This window comes from Chiloscyllium plagiosum, unplaced genomic scaffold (genome assembly GCF_037043375.1).
Source record: "Chiloscyllium plagiosum isolate Xiang-an unplaced genomic scaffold, Cpla_swu_hap1 HiC_scaffold_28, whole genome shotgun sequence".
Taxonomy (NCBI): domain Eukaryota; kingdom Metazoa; phylum Chordata; class Chondrichthyes; order Orectolobiformes; family Hemiscylliidae; genus Chiloscyllium; species Chiloscyllium plagiosum.
The window spans coordinates 53,768,213-53,787,329 of NW_028270166.1; the positions used below are offsets into that span (position 1 = coordinate 53,768,213).

Consider the following 19,117-nt stretch of genomic DNA (forward strand, 5'->3'; position numbering starts at 1 on the left):
AGCAGCTGAGGTTACATCTGAATAGGGAAACAGAGTAAACATATCGACTCTGATATGATGTTGTTGTGAAAAACCTATATTGGAGTCAAGACGTTAACTCGGTTTCTGTCTATTCAGACGCTGCCAGACCTCCTGAGTTTCTCTCCAGCAGTTTAATTTTTGTGTCTTCTTTCTGTACTGTGACAAATTGTCTGATGTGAACAGGAACAGCAAAGCTACCATGCCAGAGGACTCTGAAGTATTTGGTGATGGACAGCAAATGAGAAATTACAAAGTTTCCTTCTTAAACGTCGCTATATCAATGATATGTTGCGTTTTTATAACTTGCCATGAATATGTTGACCTCAGTGGCATTGACATCACATGATCAATCCTCTGACTGAAAACAAATGAGATTGTTACCTCAATGTCATGTCATGCTCCTGATGTCACTGGGGTCACATTCATACAGCAAGGTCTTCCCGTACTGAGACTTCCGAATAAGTTGTGAAAACATAAAATATCTTGGTATTTTAACGTATGTGTTCATAGGTTTTTGAAGGCACCAGCAAGGGTAGAGTTTATTAGTTATCCCCAACAGCTCTGGACAAGGTAACAGAGAGCTGCCGCCTTGAATCTCTTCAATCCAAGTGGCGCAGTTGTATGCACAGATCTGTTTGGATGGGGATTCCAAGATTTCTAACAAATGATAGTAAAGGAACGGTAAATTAGATATAAGCAAGCCTGAAATATACCTGAGGAAGTATAACTAGTAATGTTGAAATGCGAATGCATAGGATGCAATTAGTGATGGGCATAAAATGCTGCCTCGCCAGCGACGCCCTCGTCCTGTGAATGAATAAAACAGAATATGGTCACTGTAATAATTGTTCAATGCCAATGTTATTCCAGCTGTTTCTCACTATAACTTTAATGACACCAATATATTGGATACAGCTTTTCCTTCATTATGATACAGACTTCCAGCTGTAAGAGTGTTATTTCTCAAAGAAGAATAAACGTCTTCTTTCTAGACACTCACTGAACTTGTTGACTGTCTCCATGATTGGGTCTCATGTTCTTGTGACTCAAAGAACATAGAACATAGAATGTTACAGTGTAGTACAGGCCCTTCGGCCCTCAATGCTCTGCCGACCTGTGAAAATAATCTGATGCCCATCTAATCTACACCGTTCTATTATTATTCATGTCTGTCTAATGCCCATTTAAATTCCCTTAAGTCCATTCCTGTTGCAGGCAGGCCATTCCATACCCCTACTCCTTCCTGAGTAAAGAAACTACCCCTGATATCTGTTCTAAATTTTTCGCCCTCTCAATTTAAAGCTACGTCCCCTCGTGTTAGCCTTCCCCATCCAAGGAAAAAGGCTCTCACTGTCCACCATATCTAACCCTCTGATTATCTTATAAATCTCAATTCAATCACCTCTGAAACGTCTTCTCTCCAACGAAAAAGCCTCAGTTCCCTCAGACTTTCCTCATAAGACTTACTTTCCAAACCAGGCAACATCCTAGTATATCTCTTCTGAACCCTTACCAAAGCTTTCACATCCTTTCGATAATGTGGTGACCAGAAATGGATGCTATACTCCAGGTGTAGCCTTACCAGTGTCTTGCACTGCTGAAGCATGACCTCTTGGTTCTGAAACTGTACTGTACCTTTAAGGGAGCTGAAACTTTTGGCTGTCACAGAGTGTGCTGAAACATTTAAAAATGTAACATTTGGTTGTGTAACAAATAGCTGGAGCTGCATTGCCATTGTACACAACAGATTCAAATTTGGCCAATCACTTTAAATTTTGCCCCAGATACCAAAATCCAATTGAATTTGCATTTTACTGACATGAATGATATCAAACCAATGAGCTGGTCTGATGTTTTGGGGTATATAAAATCAGGTATTTTGAACAGTTGGGGAGAACAGCAAAAAACAGCCAAGCACCAACAGACTCCCTGCAGAATGGCTCCCTGAAAGGTACCTGTCTGTAAGAAATTCGTGCAGCAGAAGACCAAAGACGACCTCGAGGAATCTACAGAGGAGGTTTGACATCCGAAGATGATAATGAGGTTTGAAAATTGATTTGCCGTAAAATTTAAGAGGGAATTTATCGGACCGGTTTTGGCGAGTGGAAGGTCAAAATAGGTTTCAGAGAAAGGAGTTGTAAATAGTTGTTTAATGTTCTCCTTTGGACTTAAAGAATAAAATTGTTGAGTTTTCTTCAGTAGTGAGCTTTGGGATTGCACTTTGCTACTCAAAATGTAACACATTACAGTGCGAGGTGAGCTTCTCTGTATGTCTGGTTTAAATTAGCAGAAAGGTTTACCCTGTGTCGGTATAAGCATCAGGGAGGGCTTTTTTCGAGCAGGATGGAAATATTCCAACTTGGGAAGAAACCATAGTGGACCTGGTGTTGGAGAATATGCCTGACCAGGTGGCTGAAGTTCCAGTAGGGGATTACTTTGGCAACACTGATAACAATTCTGTGAGTTTTAGAATACTCATGGACAAAGACAAGAGTTGTCCTAAAGGAAGAAAGATAAATTTGGGGAAGGCCAACTGTACCAAAATTCAGCAGGAGCTGGGGAATGTAGTTTGGGAGCAGCTGTTTGAGGGTAAATCCACATTTGATATGTGGCAGGCTTTTAAAGAGAGATTGATGAGAGTGCATGACAGACATGTCCCTGTGAAAACAAGAGATAAAAAAGGCAACATTAGGCAACCATGGATGAGAGATGAAATTGTGAGTCTAACTAAGAGGAAGCATACATAAGATCGAGGTGACTGAAGACAGATAATGCCTTGGAAGAACATCGGGAAAGGAGGACCAGTCTGAAACAAGGAATTAAGAGGGCAAAAAGGGGTCATGAAATAACTTTAGCAAACAGGGATAAGGGAAATCCCAAAGCTTTTTATTCCTATATAAAGAGCAAGAGGATAACTAGAGAAAGGGTTGGATCACTCAAGGACAAAGCAGGAAAGATATGCGTGGAGTGAGAGAAAATGGGTAAGATTCTTAATGAGTACTTTGCATCAGCATTCACCGCGGACAGGTACATAACGGATATTGAGACGAGGGATAGATGTTTGATTACTCGAGGTCAAGTCAGCATAAGGAGGGAGGAAGGCATTAAGGTGGACAAGACCCCAGGTCTGGATGGGGTCTATCCCATGTTACTGAGGGAAGCGAATGAGGAAATAGCTAAGCATTAACAGATATCTTTGCAGCATCCTTGAACACGGGTGAGGTACTGGAGGACTGGAGAGCTGCTAATGTCCCCATTTTTAAGAAGGGTAACAAGGATAATCCAGGTAATTACAGACCAGTGAGCCTGACATCAGTGGTAGGGAAGCTGCTGGAGAAGTTACTCAGGGATGGTATCTATTTACATTTGAAAGAAAATGGGTTTATCAATGATAGGCAACATGGTTTTATGCAGGAAAGGTCATGTCTTACCAGTTGAAAAGAATTCTTTGTGGAAGTGACAAATTTGATTGAAGCGACTGTAGATGTCAAATACGTGGACTGCAGTAAGGTGTTCGATAAGGTTCCCCACGGTAGGCTGATGGAGAAAGTGAAGTCACGTGGGTCCAGGGTGTACTAGGAGATGGATAGAGAGTAGTAGTGGAAGGGTATTTCTCAAAATGGAGAACTGTGAACAGTGGTTCCACAAGGCTCCGTGCAGAGACACTATTGTTTGTGATATCCATAAATGGTCTGGAGGAAGCTGTAGATGGTCTGAATAGCAAGTTTAGAGATGACACTAATTTTGATGGAGTTGCAGATTGAGAATGGAACTGTCAGAGATTGCAGCAGAATGTAGATAGATTGGAGAACTGAGCAGAGAAATGGCAGATGGAATTCAATCTGGAAAAATGCAAGGTGATGTAGTTTGGAAGATCCAATTCAAGAGCGAACTATACAGTAAATGGAAAAGTCCTGGGGAAATTTGATGTACAGAGAGATCTGGATGTTCAGGTTCATTGTACCCTGAAGGTGGCAACGCAGGTCAATGGAGTGGTCTGGAAGGCATATGGCAAGCTTTCTTTCATCAGACGCGGTATTGAGTATAAGAGTTGGCAGGTCATGTTACAATTGCTTCGGTCACATTTGGAGTACTGCGTACAGTTCTGTTTGCCACATTACCGGAAGAATGTGCTTTGGAGAGGGTACAGAGGAGATTGATTGGTATGTTGCCCGCTCTGGAGAGTGCTGGCTATAAAGAGAGGTTGAGTAGATTAGGATTATTTTCATTAGAGGGCACCTGGTCTACAAAATCATGAAAAGTATGGACAGGGTAGATAGCAAGATGCTTTTTCCCAGAGTAGGGGATTCAATTCCCAGGGGTCACAAATTCAAGGGGAGACTGGAAACTTTTAAATTAAATATGTGTGGAAAGTTCTTTACACAGAGGGTGGTCGGTTCCTGGTACACATTCTGCATCAATGGTGCTGGAAGAGCACAGAAGTTCAGGCAGCATCCGAGGAGCTTCAGCAAAATCGACGTTTCGGGCAAAAGCCCTTCATCAGGAATAAAGGCAGAGAGCCTGAAGCATGGAGAGATAAGCTGAGGAGGGTTGGGGTGGGGAGAAAGTAGCATAGAGTACAATAGCTTAGTGGGGGAGGTTCCACGAACCTATTGTACTCTATGCTACTCTCTCCCCACCCCCACCCTCCTCTAGCTTATCTCTCCATGCTTCAGGCTCTCTGCCTTTATTCCTGATGAAGGGCTTTTGCCCGAAACGTCGATTTTGCTGAAGCTTCTAGGATGCTGCCTGAACTGCTGTGCTCTTCCAGGATCATTGATCCAGAATCTGGTTTCCATCATCTGCAGTCATTGCTTTTACCTCCTGGAACACATTGCCAGCAGAGATGGTAGAGTAAGGCATGATAGTGTCATTTAAGTTGTATCTAGACAAATACATGAATGGGCAGGGGGCAGGGGAATATAGACCCTTGGAAAATAGGTGATACTTTTAGTTAGAAGATCTGGATCGGCGCAGGCTTGGAAGGCCGAAGGGCCTGTTCCTGTGCTGTATTTTACTTTGTTCTTTTTGCTTTGGTCTGAGATCAGCAGCTCCTCTCAGAATCAAATGCAGCACCAAGTTGTGAACAAACTGGCTGAATCACAATGAGTTACAGGAGTGAGGGATCGAGAAGGTAGCTCAGGAATGAAAATTGGAGCAGGGACTGGAAACAGCGGCTTCATTCTTCTTGGTGTTGAACTGGAGTTAGTTTATCAGCATGAAGAGACTCAGGCACCACGATGGACCATGAAACTGTTCTGGGTTTAATTTAGTTTCAGCTGAAGAGAAGGAGCAGAAGGAATACTGGGGGGTTTGGAGAAACCGCCTTCACTTAAATGGCTCCAGCAGTAAGAAATTTCAGTCAGAAAGTTAGATTGGAGAAGGCTGGCAGAAGATTTGAAAGAAGTTTTCAAAATCATGCACAGCCTAGCCAGAGTAGATAATGTGATGCCATGCTGACTAGCATGTCATGGTGCCATAGTCTTACCTGACCATAGGGGCTGCTTCCTCATTCAAGAGAGAAGCAACTGGTGATGATTTAATCTGAGAGTCAGCAAACCTCGGGCAAGGGAAGAGGTTGAGAAGGAAAGCCCTTCATGGGAACCTGAAACTGGCAATGGGTATTAAACCCACTGTTGACATCACACTGCTCTGCAAACCATTGACCCAGGCAACTGGGCTCAACCAAATCCCTCCCAATAGTAGAAGCATTGAGAATAAGAGGGTTGATTTCAAGTACATTGCAAGAGAAGGAACTGGATGTGAGAAAGAAACTTCGCTCAGTGAGTAATTAGATCTGGAAGACATTGCATGAAACACTGGTTTCGGCAGGTTCAATCAAGGGCATTAAATGATTATTTGATGATAAACAATGTAAGAGAATGGCACATGGTCAGAAAGCTTGGACACAATGGGCCAACTGGCCTGTTTCTGTGCTTTTATAATTTGGTGAATCACAATTGCTAATTGAACCTCCACATAGTTAGTTTTGAACTTCTGCTATTCGGTCTGTTGAGTGATATAAATGACAGGAATGTGCAGAGATTGGGACTCGGACCCCAGCTATTCATAAGGTATGTCAATGATTCAGATAGAAATGTAATGTTTCAAAATTTGCAGATGACACAAAGCTGTATTAAAGAGTCAGCTTTGAGGAGGATGTAAAGTTAATTGGATTGGCTGCGTTAGTGGGCAATCTGCGTGGCAGATGTAGTTTTGTGTGGATAAATGTGAAGTTTTCCACTTTGGTAGCAAAACCAGAAAGGCAGGTTATTTGAATGGCTGTACATTGGGAGAAGGGTGTTTTTGTGCATAAGTCACTGAAAGGAAGTGCGTGGGTGCAGGAGGCAGTAAAGTCGGCTAACTGCAAGTTGGCATTCATAGCAAGAGGAAAGGAATAACATGTCTCACTGCGATTAAACAGGGCATTGGTGAGGCCACATCTGAAATACTGGGTGCAGTTTTGGTATCCTTGTTTGGGAAATAATGTTCTTGCAATCGAGGGAGTGAAGTGAAGATTTACCAAATTGAGTCTTGAGATGACAGGATTGACACATGAGGAGAAATTGAGGTAAGGATTGTATTCATTGGAACTAAGAATGAGGGATCACATGGAAACCTATAAAATTCTGCTGGGACCAGCCAGGTTAAATGTAAGAAGGATATTCCTGATGGTGGGCGTATCGAGAGCCGTGGGATACAGTTTAAGATTTAGGGATTTAGGGATTTAGATCTGAGATGAGGAGAAGTGTCTTCACCCAGAGAGTGGTGAGCCTGTGGAATTTACACCACAGAAAGCAGTTGAGGCCAAAGAGTGTGTTTTATAAAAGGAAGTAGATATAAATCATGTGATTAGATTCTGCGCAGTGTGGAAACAGGTCCTTCGGCCCAACATGTCCATACTGACCCTCCGAAGAGTAACCCAGCCAAATTCATTTCCCTACATTTACCCCTGAATTATTCCTAGCAGCGTGGTGGCTCAATGGTTAGCACTGCTGCCTCACAGAAGCAGGTGCCCAGGTTCAATTCTTGCCTTGGGCAACTGTATGTTAGGAGTTTGCACACTGTCCCTTTGTCTGTGTGGGCTTCCTCCCACACTCCAAAAGATGTACAGGTTAGATGAATTGGCTATGCTGCATTGCCCATATGTTAGGTGCTTTCGTCAGGGGGAAATGTAGGGAAAATGAGTCTGGATGAGTTACTCTTCAGAGGGTAGGTGTGGACTTGTTGGGCTGAAGGGCCTTTTCCCAGGACCATTTTGAATCATGGCTCAGTGGATCAAACAGTCTCCTCACGCTCCTATTAGCTATGTTTCTATAAAGTGAGATATGGAACATATGCTATCTGTCGGTGCACATTTCTGTTAAACTTTCAGAAAGGATTATTCAATCCTTTATTTGGATTGGCAGAAGGAGGGTAGAAATGGGAGACAGGGATTTGCAGCTTCGGGGAACAAACTGAAATTGTCTGTTTCGAAGTTCCATCCTGTATTTAACAGTGCTAACTTATATAAATGCATTTTTCAAGAAATTAGTAAGATATGAATTGCTGATGAGAAACTTCAATCGTACATCACTAAGATCTGAGACAGTCACTGAATCCTTCACCTTAATGTGATCTTTCATTGTGTACATCTGATCTATCAGTGGGAAAAAAAACTTTCAAACATCAGTCTGCGACTGGAAAAGCAGAAGAAAAAAAAACACCTGTGAGAGTGTTTGGGTGAACTGAAGGTGACAAAGACCTTTAGCCAGTTCCAGAGCCTGGAAAAGAACACTTTCCCATTTACTGGAAAGCTACACTTCTGGGGCTCCAGCAAGGTCACACTGAGGAGAGGTCCTTCAGTACTGACTGTGGAAAGAGGTTCAATCAGACCGAAAAATTCCACTGTACACTAGTGAGGTCACACTGGGGAAGGAGCATTCACCTGCTCTCAGTGTGGGAAGGGATTCATTGACTCATCCCAGTTGCAGACACTAGTGCATTGACAAGCAACTGCAGCAATGATTCTGTAATTACACACATCAAGGACTGACCCATGTTCCATCTGACAATTGCTGTCTGCTTCTGCCAATTTTAATACAGCCAGTAACTGGAGATTGAGGTACTGGATCCACAACCGATTGGACTGTCATGGCTGCCATGTCCCTTTAAAAAGCTCCATCTGATCATTCCCCATAGTACAGGAACATACATCAGAAATACTTTAAAATCACTTTATGCACTTTCTGATTTCATCCTGAATTGATTTTGCTGCAAACTTTGCAATTCTGTATCTGAGATGTTCTACTCAATAGCATCTCCAATGAGAATGTGCTGATGGATTCTTGCTGACAATTCTGACTGAGTTGCAAGTTCCTCACAGCGGCTTCTTCATTCTCCACCAGCATGAAAGGGAATGGGGATTGGTGGAGAAGCGAGAGCCCCCAAATGTGTGCTCTCTTATCTGGTCTGGAATTCCCAATGGGACAGGAATGGAGCCAACTATAATCCTAGTAACAGATTGTGGGAAATGACTGTCTCATAACCCGATAAAATCTTCAGAAATGTACTGTTACAGAAAATACTCAGTCTTTGATCTTGTGAAGAAAGATTTTATAGCAGTTTACTGACTGACAGATGCAGGATAGCCCTGTTCTAGGATAGGACTCCAGCATAGATCCAGACAACTTACAAGATTTACATCTGGGAGTCACAAAAACAAAACAGTCAACTCAAAGGTGACTGAAAAGTTAATTATGAAGAAGAAACAGTTACAAGTAAGAAGCTGAACATGAACTGTTCCAGGTGAGAATTGTTTCCTCGTCCCGGTGTCAAAACATATGGAGGACACAGAGCGAGTGAGGTGATTCACTTTGGAAGGAGCAACAGGAATAAAAAGGACTGGACTAATGGTAAGATTATTGGTAGTGCAGATGAGCAGAGAAATCTTGGTGTTTATGCACATAGATCCTTGAAAGTCGCCACCCAGGTTGACAGGTTTGTTAGGAAGCATATTGTATGTTCGCTTTTATTGGTGGAGGAATCTCAATCCTTCTTCCACGAGGAGCCAAGAGGTCATGCTGCAGATGTACAAAACTGTGGTGCAGCTGCACTTGAAGTGTTGTGTACAGATCTGGTCACAGCATTATGGGAAGGAGGTGGAAGCTTTGGAGAGGATTCAGAGGACATTTACTAGAACGTTGCCTGGTTTGGAGGGAAACTCTTATGAGGAAACGCTAAGGGACTTGAACCTGTTTTCATTAGAGAGAAGAAGTTTTAGAGGTATCTTAATAGAGACATACAAGATAATCAGAAGGTTAAATGGGGTGGACACTGAAAACCTTTTTCTTTGGATGTTGATGGCCAGCATGAGTGGTCATAGCTTTAAATTGAGGGGTGTTAGATAGAGGACAGATGTCAGAGGTAGTTCTTATTCAGAGAGTAGTAGGAGCGTGGAACGCACTGCCTGCAATAGTAGTAGACTCACCAACATGAGAGCATCTAAATGGTCAGTGGATAGACATATGGATGAGCAAGTTTTGAGAAGATTTGTAGCTCAGGTTGAGGTTTTGGATGTAGGTGGCTCGCTCAGCTGGAAGGTTCATCTCCAGACATTTTGTTACCTTACTAGGTAACATCTTCAGTGGGCCTCAGGCGAAGCAATGCTGAAAATTCCTGCTTTCTATTTATGTTTGGGTTTCTTTGGGTTGGTGATGTCCTTTGGTGATGTTATTTCCGTGGTGAAGTCACTTGCTGTTTCTTTTCTCAGGGGGTGGTAGATGGGGTCTAACTCGATGTGTTTGTTGATAGAGTTCCGATTGGAATGCTGTGCTTCCAGGAATTCTCGTGTGTGTCTTTGCTTGGCTTGTCCTTGGACCAAAGACTATACAGACCAAATATTGACCTGCAGAAGTAATCATCTCAACACCCACAAATGAAGCTGCATCAGAACATTATTTCAATGAGCCAACACACACTGCAGCACAGAGGAACTACGCAGAGCAGAGGAAAATCATCTATATGGTGTATTCAAAAAGAATGGGTCCCCAATGAACACAGTCCACCGATTTCTCCGCAACAAACCCAAACAAGCAGACAAAACACGTTCAGAAACCCTAGCCATTCTTCCCTACATCAAAGACATCTCGGAAATGACTGCTGGACTACTCAGACCCCTTGGCATCATGGCAGCCCACAAACCCACCAACACACTAAAACAGCAGCTAATGAACTTGAAAGACCCTCTACAGACAACAAGCAAAACTAATGCCATTTACAAAATACCGTGCAAGGACTGTAACAAACACCACACTGGACAAACAGGCAGAAAACTAGCCACCAGGATACATGAACATCAACGAGCCACAAAAAGACGTGACCCTCTGTCACTAGTATCCTTACACACGGATGACGAAGGACACCACTTCGACTGAGACAACACATCCATCCTAGGACAAGCCAAACAAAGACACGCACAAGAATTCCTAGAAGCATGGCATTCCAACCGAACTCTATCAATAGACACATCGAGTTAGACCCCATCTACCACCCCCTGAGAAAAGAAACAGGAAGTGACTTCACCACAGGAAATAACATCACCAAAGGAAATGACATCAACCACCCAAAGAAACCCAAACATATAAATAGAAAGCAGGAATTTTCAGCATTGCTTCGCCTGAGGCCCACTGAAAACGTTACCTAGTAAGGTAACGAAACATCTGGAGATGAACCTTCCAGCTTAGCGAGCAAACCTACACCCAAAACATATGGATGAAAATGGAATAGTGTAAGATAGATCAGTTCAGATTGTCTCCACAGGTTGGCGCAATATCAAAGACATAAGGGCCTGTACTGAGCTATATCGTTCTATGTTCCATGTTCTAAACAACTAAAAAAACAAAGAAAATTACAGCACAGGAACAGGCCGTTTGGGCCTTCAAGCCTGTGCTAATCCAGATCCTCCATCTAAACCTGTCATCTGATTTCTAAGGACTGGTATCCTTCTGCTCCCTGCCCATTCATGTATCTGTCTTGATGCATCTTAAATGATGCTATTGTGCCCACCTTTACCATCTCCACTGGCAATGCATTTCACTACCCACTCCTTAAAGAACTTTGCAACCATATCTCCCATAAACGTTTTCCGCTCTCGCTTTGAACGTGTGACCACTTGTAGTTGAGTTCACACTCTGGGAAAATAAACTTCTCACTATCCATCCTGTCTATACATAGATTTTGTAGACCTCAATCAGGTTACCCTTCAACCTCCGTCTTTCTAATGAAAATAATTCTAACCTACTCAACCTCTCCTCATCGCTAGTGCCCTCCATATCAGGCAACATCCTTGTGAACTCCTCTGCACCCTCTGTAAAGCATCCACATCTTTTTGGTGATGTGGCAACCAGAACTGTATTCAGTATTCCAAATGTGGCCGAACCAAGGTCTTATACAAATATAACATGATCTGCCAACTCTTGTATTCACTACCCTGTCCGATGAAGGAGAGCATGCTGTATGCCTTCTTGTCCATTCTATTGACCTGATGCCACCTTCAGGGAACAATGGACCTGAACACCCAGATCAATTTTCCCCAGGACTTTTCCATTTACCATATAGTTCGCTCTTGAATTGGACCTTCCAAAATACATCACTTTGCACTTGCCTGTTGGGTGCGATGGCACAAAGTCTGTCTTTGTTGCTCAGAAGGAAAGAGGGAGAGAAGCAGGGCATTAGTCATTGGGGACTCCATAGTTAGGGGGACAGATAGGAGATCCTGTGGGAATGAGAGAGACACACACTTCATGTGTTGTCTCCCAGCTGCCAGGGTCCATGATGTCTTGAAGTGCAGTTTCGGGTTCCTTAAGTGGGTGGAGGAGCAGCCCCACGTCATGGTCCACACAGGCAACAATGACATAGATAGGAAAAGGGATGGAGATGTAAGGCAGAAATTCAGGGAGCTAGGGTAGAAGCTTAGAGCCAGAACGAACAGAGTTTAGAGTAGATTCTCTACAGTATGGAAACAGGCCCTTCAGCCCAAACTAATCCTCCAAAGAGTAACCCACACAGACCCAATATTTACCCCTGACTCATGTACCTATCACTATGGACAATTTAGCATGGCCAATCCACACATCTTTGTATTGTGGGAGAAAGCCAGAACAACCAGAGGAAACCCACGCAGACATGGGGAGAATGTGCAAACTCCACACAGATAGTCACCTGAGGCAGGAATTGAACCCAGGTCTCTGGCATTGTGAGGCAGCAGTGCTAACCACTTACCCACCATGCTGCCACTCTGGTTTGCTACCTGTGCCTCGTGCAATGAGACGATGAATGAGGAGAGAGAGCAATTGGCTACAGGAATGGTGCAGGAGGGAGGTTTTCAGAAACCTGGATAATTGGGGTTCATTCTGGGGTAGGTAGGACCTCTACAAACAGGATGGTCTACCCCTGAACCAGAGAGGTCCCAGTATCCTGGAAGGGAAATTAATTCAACAGGTGAATAAGAAGCTGAATGATAGCTCCAGTGTGCAGGAGCTTGAGAGTAGTGAGGTCATAAATAAGGTTTGAAGGTTGCAAAAGTGTACCGGAAAATAGGAAGGTGGTTTGAAGCCTTTTTACTTCAATGCCAGGAGCATCCGGAATCAGGTGGGTGAACTTGCAGCATGGGTTGGTACCTAGGACATTGATGTTGTGGCCATTTTGGAGACATGGATAGAGCAGGGACAGGAACGGTTGGTGCAGGTTCCGGGTTGAGATGTTTCATTAAGAACAGAGAAGATGACAAAGGTTGGGGTGGGGTGGCATTGTTCATCAAGGACAATATTGCGGTAGCAGAATGGAGTCCTCTACTGAGGTAATATGGGCTAAGGTAGGAAACAGGAAAGGAGAGGTCAGCCTGTTGGGAGTTTTCTATCGGCCTCCAAAAAGTTCCAGAGGTGGAACTTATTGGTGGAATAATAGATATGGTTGTGAATTACAAACTAGAATTTAATTGAGGGGATGAGGGTGGTTTTCATTAGAATTACAAATAGAACACAGAGCATAGAACGTTACAGCACAGTACAGGCCCTTCGGCCCTGACCTAAGTTGCGCTGACCTATGAAATTAATCTGATGCCCATCTAACCTAACTGTTCCATTACATATGTTCAATGCCCATTTAAATGCCCTTAACATTGTCGAGTCTACTACTGTTGCAGGCAGAATGTTCTACCCTCCTACTACTCTGAGTAAAGAAACTACCCCTGACATCTGCCCTAAATCTGTCAACCCTCAATTTAAAGCTGTGTCCCCTTGTGTTTGCTTTCACCATCTGAGGAAAAACGCTCTCATTCTTCACCCTATCTAACCTTCTGATTATATTTTACATTTCAATTAAGTCACCTCTCAACCGTCTTCTCTCCAATGAAAACAGCCTCAGTTCCCTCAGCCTTTCCTTCCTTCCATACCAGGCAACATCCCGGTAAATCTCCTCTGAACCCTTTCCAGAGCTTCCACATCCTTCCTATAATGCGGTGACCAGAACTGTACACAATACTCCAGGTGCAGCCTTACCCTTACCAGCATGACCTTGTGGCTCCGAAACTAATGAATGCCAGGATGTGTTCAGATGAGGAAGCACATGATGGGCACCTGGAAGTACTCAAGGATGCAGGACAGGCACCTGGAAGTACTCAAGGATGTGTGACAGGCACCTGGAAGTTCTCAAGGATGTGTGACAGGCACCTGGAAGTTCTCAAGGATGTGTGACAGGCACCTGGAAGTTCTCAAGGATGCGTGACAGGCACCTGGAAGTTCTCAAGGATGCGTGACAGGCACCTGGAAGTACTCCAGGATGCCCCCATAAGAATGGGCTATGATGCTCAACTCATCAACTGCCAGTTGTGACATGCCACAGCGAGAAACCGTAATGACCTTCTCAGGAGGCAGATATGAGCTGCATCCGACAGGGTCCCCTTCATTGTTCAGTACTTCCCAGGAGCCGGAAAACTACACCATGTTCTTTGCAGCCTCCAACACATTACCAATGGGAATGAGCACCTCATCAAGACCTTCCCTACACATCCACTTTTCACATTTAAACAACCACCAAACCTCAAACAGATCATTGTTCGTAGCAAACTGCCTGGTTTTCAGGACAACACCATATAACCTTGTCACAATAGATGCTGCAAGACGTGTCAGAGTGTCAACACAGATACCACCATTACATGTGGGGACACCTCCCACCGTGTACGCAGCAGGTACTCATGTGACTCAGCCAATGTTGTCTAACTCATACCCTGCAGGCGAGGATGCCCTGAGGCATGGTCAATTGGCAAGACCAAGCAGAGGCTACAGCAACAGATGAATGGGCACCACACAACAATCAACAGACAGGAGTGTTCCCTCCCAGTCAGAGAACACTTCAGCAGGCTGGGACATTCGACCTTTGGGGGACTGTCCTCCAAGGCAGACTTTGGGACAGTCAACAATGCAAAGTGGCCAAACAGAGGCTGATAGCCAAGTTCAGTGAACATGGGGATGGCCTCAACCAGGACCTTGGGTTCATGTCATACAGCTCCACCACACCGCTCCCCCCCACACATGACAGATACCCACTCCTACGCACATACACATTCCTTCACACGCTCACACACACACACACACTCATGCGCCCTTTCACAGACTTTTACCCCTTTACACTCACACTCACACACATGTACACCCCACACATGTGGGGTGAATTATACTTGCAGAATTGCATTTTATTTTGCTCAAAAACTGCATGAATCCACATAAGATTCATTAAATCCGTTTTTGAGATCAGAATCAGCCTGACCATTGTGGTGGCACAGACAGTGTTACACAGGGCACCTCACACCTTCAATGCATCATCTGATCTGACATGGCACCAATTGTTAAAATTCACTTGAGAATGTAACTTTAGAAAAGTTATGCGATTTGCATATGAAAGAACTGAAACCAACATGTTCATTCGAAGAAAATGAGAGATTGAACAAACAATCCAGGTCTTTTCCAACATATAATTACAGTTACATCACACTGTAAACTTCTGCTCTAAATTCTGTGTCTTATGATGTTTTATTCCTGATGAAGGAGCAGTGCTCTGAGACCTACTGCATCCAAATAAACCTGTTGGACTATAACCTGATGTTGTGTGATTTTTAACTTTGATGCCGACAGAAAACTTCCAACAGGGTGCCCTCTCCTTTCCTGTTTCTAACCTCAGCCCAAAGTATCTCAGTGGATAAGTCCTCAAACTGCTGTAATACTACTTTATCTCAGCTGCTGTAATACTACCTTTGCTTAACAATGCCACATGGCGGCACGGTAGCGCAGTGGTTAGCACTGCTGCCTCAGTGCCAGAGACCCGGGTTCAATTCCCACCTCAGGCGACTAACTGTGTGGAGTTTGCACGTTCTCCCCGTGTTGGCGTGGGTTTCCTCCTGGTGCTCCGGTTTCCTCACACAGTCCAAAGATGTGCAGGTCAGGTGAATTGGCCATGCTAAATTGCCCGTAGTGTTAGGTAAGGGGTAAATGTAGGGGTATGGGTGGTTTGCGGTTCGGTGTGGACTTGTTGGGCCGAAGGGCCTGTTTCCATACTGTAAGTAATCTAATCACACTTTTCTTTTACCACCTTCTCTGTTCTTACTGAAGCATCTAAATCCCAGAATCTGCAATAACCATTGCTCCTCTGAAATGGCCACAATATCGAAATCCCAGATACCAACTCATGCCGCAAGTTCACCCACCTTATTCCGGATGCTCCTGGCATTGAAGTACATACATTTCAAACCAACATCCTGATTGCCGATGACCTCAATACCCTACAACTCCTGTACACTGGAACTACAATTCAGGTTCCTATCCCACTGCTGCATTAGTTTAAACCCCCACGAAGAGCATTAGCTAATCTCCCCGCTCCCCCACCCCAGGACATCCAATTGGAAAGGTCCCACCTTCCCCAGAAAGAGTTCCAATTATCCAAGAATCCAAATCCCTCCCTCCTGCACCATCCCTGCAGCCATGTGTTCAGCTCCACTCTCTCCCTGCTCCTCGCTTCACCAGCACGTGGCACCGGCAACAAACCAGAGATAACAATTCTCTTTGTTCTAGCTCTAAGCTTCCACCCTCGCTTCCTGAATTTCTGCCTTAGATCCCCACCTTTCTTCCTACCTCTGTCGCTGGTGCCTATGTGGACCACAACTTGGAGCTCCTCCACTTCCCCCTCAAGGATCCCAAAAACACAATCAGAGGCATCATGAACCCTGGCACCTGGGAAGCAAAACACCAATCCTGAGTGTCTCTCATTCCCACAAAACCTCCTGTCTGTCCTCCTAACTATGGAGTTCCCAATGACTAAAGCTCTGCTCCTCTCCCCCCTTCCCCTCTGAGCAACAGGGACAGACCCTGTGCCAGAGCCCTGTACCCCATTGCTTACCCCTGGTAAATTGTCCCCCCAACAGTATCCAAAACGGTCTCCTTGTTGTTGAGGAGAACCACCACAGGAGATCCCTGCACTGCCTGCAGGTTCCCTTTCCTACCCCTGTCGGTAATCTATCTACCTTCATGTGGCTGTGGAGTAACTACCTCCCTGTAACTTCTCTCAATAATCCCCTCCCCTTCCCGAATGATCCAAGGTTCATCCAGCTCCAGCTCCAGTTCCCTAATGGTTCTCAAGGAGCTGGAGTTGGGTGCACTTCCCAAAAGAAAATCATCAGGGACACTAGACGTGACCCTTACCTCCCACAAACTGCAGGATGAACATTCAACTGCCCTAACCTCCATTCTCACTATTCTAAATTCCCAAGTTGAACGCTGAGAAAATGAAACATGAAAGAAAACACTTGTCACCTTTCCAACCGATGTACAGAACTATTTTTTTGGTTAGAGGACGAGGATGGGTGGGAGACATTCCCGAGTAGTGTTTAGGGGAAAGCAACCACCCAAATATGTAACCTCATGACCTTCCAGATATTCCAGAAGGAGTCAGAGACTAGATTCTGAGGTGATTAGCAATGGTTTAGATACAGAATACAAGATGCACAGGAGTGAAATAGTGGCTGGAATCTATTTGAGGAGTTCAGCGTGATTAATAAAGAGAATAAGAGAATCACAGAAGTGAGTTATAGGGCTTGAAGTTTGAATTTGAATGAAGAACACAAAGTTAAAGGCAGGATTCTTGACAGCGTGGAGGAACAGAGGAATCTTGAGGTCCATGTTGATAGATTCCTGAAAGTTTCGACCCAAGTTGATAGGGTTGTTAAGAATGCATATGGTGTGTTGGCTTTTATTAGCCAGTGTATTGTGTTTAAGAGCCACAAGGTGATGCTGCAGCTCTATCGAGCCCTGGTTAGACCACACTTGGAATATTGCATTCAGTTCTGGACGCCTCATGACAGGAAAGATGGGGAAGCTTTACAGAGAGTGCAGGGGAGATTTATCAGGATGCTGCCAAGACCCGAGGGCATGTCTTATGAAGCAAGGTTGAGGGAGTTAGAGCTTTTCTCATTGGAGCGAAGAAGGATGAGAGGTGACTTGATAGAGGTGGATAAGATGATGAGAGGCATAGATAGAGAGACTATCATAGCCAGATACTTTTTCCTCTGAAGGAAATGTCTATCACGGGGACATAATGTTAAGGTGATTGGTGGAGGGTTTAGGGGAGATGTCAGAGGTAGGTTCCTTCCACAGAGAGTGGTGGATACCAGCAGTGCTAGTAGGGTAAGATATGCTGGGGGCATTTTAGTGACTCTTGAATAGTCACATGGAAGATAAGTACAATGGAAGGTATGGAGGTTCGTCTGATCTGAGAGTAGGATAAAAGGCCAGCAAAGCCATGAGGGCCGAAAGGCCTGTACTGTTCTGCACTGATCTCTGTTCTCAATCAATCAAGGGGTTCAGGGTGGTTTGTATATCGAACAATAGATACCCAGGAGTGAGTTACAGGCTGGAATCGAATTGAGGAGTTCAGCATGTTTCTGTACAGTCATAGATACAAAGGAATGCATTATAGTTTTTGAGGTGGTTTTGAATATGGAGCAACAGATACTCTGGAGTGAGTTAGAGACTGCAATTTAACCAAAAAATTTGGATCATTAAAAATTGGGTGCAAATTTGAGAGATGTAAAATTTGTGGTGGTGTGATTGGAGTTGGCAAAAATGATGAGGTGTGCAACGAAGGGAGTGGCAGCATATAACATGGGGTGGCTGTTCATTGGGAATGGGAATAAATACAGTCTGGGAAAGTACTTGGGGGAACCTCAAAAATTGGAAGGATGGGTGGTGAGTGCCAAATCTGTAGGTAGGACATCTGGGGAGGTGCAAAATTTGAGGGCATGATTGTAGAGGAACTTGAGGTTTGCAAAATATTTGGAAGGTTGCAAATTATGGGGGTGCTCAAAACTTACGTAGATGCAACATTTAGGGAGTTTGAACAGAGTGAGGACTGGAGATGATAAAATGTGGAGAGGCAAAAAGCACAGCAGGTCAAGCAGCCTCACAGGAGCAGGAAAGTCAATGTTGGGATTTGAGATCCTTCATCAGGGTTGGGGAGGTAAAGGGGGCTGAGAAATAACTGGGGTGGTGGGTCTGGGGGAAGGTAGGTGGGATGAAGAAAGGTAGATACAGATCGGAGGCAATTGTGATTACTCAATCAGAAGGACGATAGACAGGTTAGGTCAGGTGAAGAGGACAGGGGTGGAGAGAGAGGCCTGGACAGGATGAGGTGGGAGGTGGGAAGATTTGGAAGCTGGTGAATCCTATATTGAGGCCATATTGTTGCCAGCTCTTTCCTCCAGTTCTTGTTTGGCTTTATTTGGATATTGGAGGAGGCTCATTTCTTTGGGGGAGTTGAAATGGCTGACCCGGAAGGTGGGGTTGATTGGAGCATGCGGGCCATAGATGTTCCCTGATCTGGTCCCAGAGTTTGTGTTCGGTCTCTCATGTATAGAGGAGAACACAGTGGGAACAAGGGATGCAATAAATCAGGTTAGAGGAAATAAGGGTGAATCTCTGCTGGACTTGGAAAGATTTTTTGGGGACCTTGGATGGAGGAAAGAGGGGAGGTGTGGCATCAGGTGTTGCACTTCCTACGTTCGCAAGTAAAG

General features: G+C 44.4%; 1 pseudogene; it reads right to left on the reverse strand.

Moving 5' to 3' along the window:
- LOC148142764 (uncharacterized) overlaps positions 1-19,117 on the reverse strand; it is a 123,279-nt pseudogene that overhangs the window by 28,477 nt on the left and 75,685 nt on the right.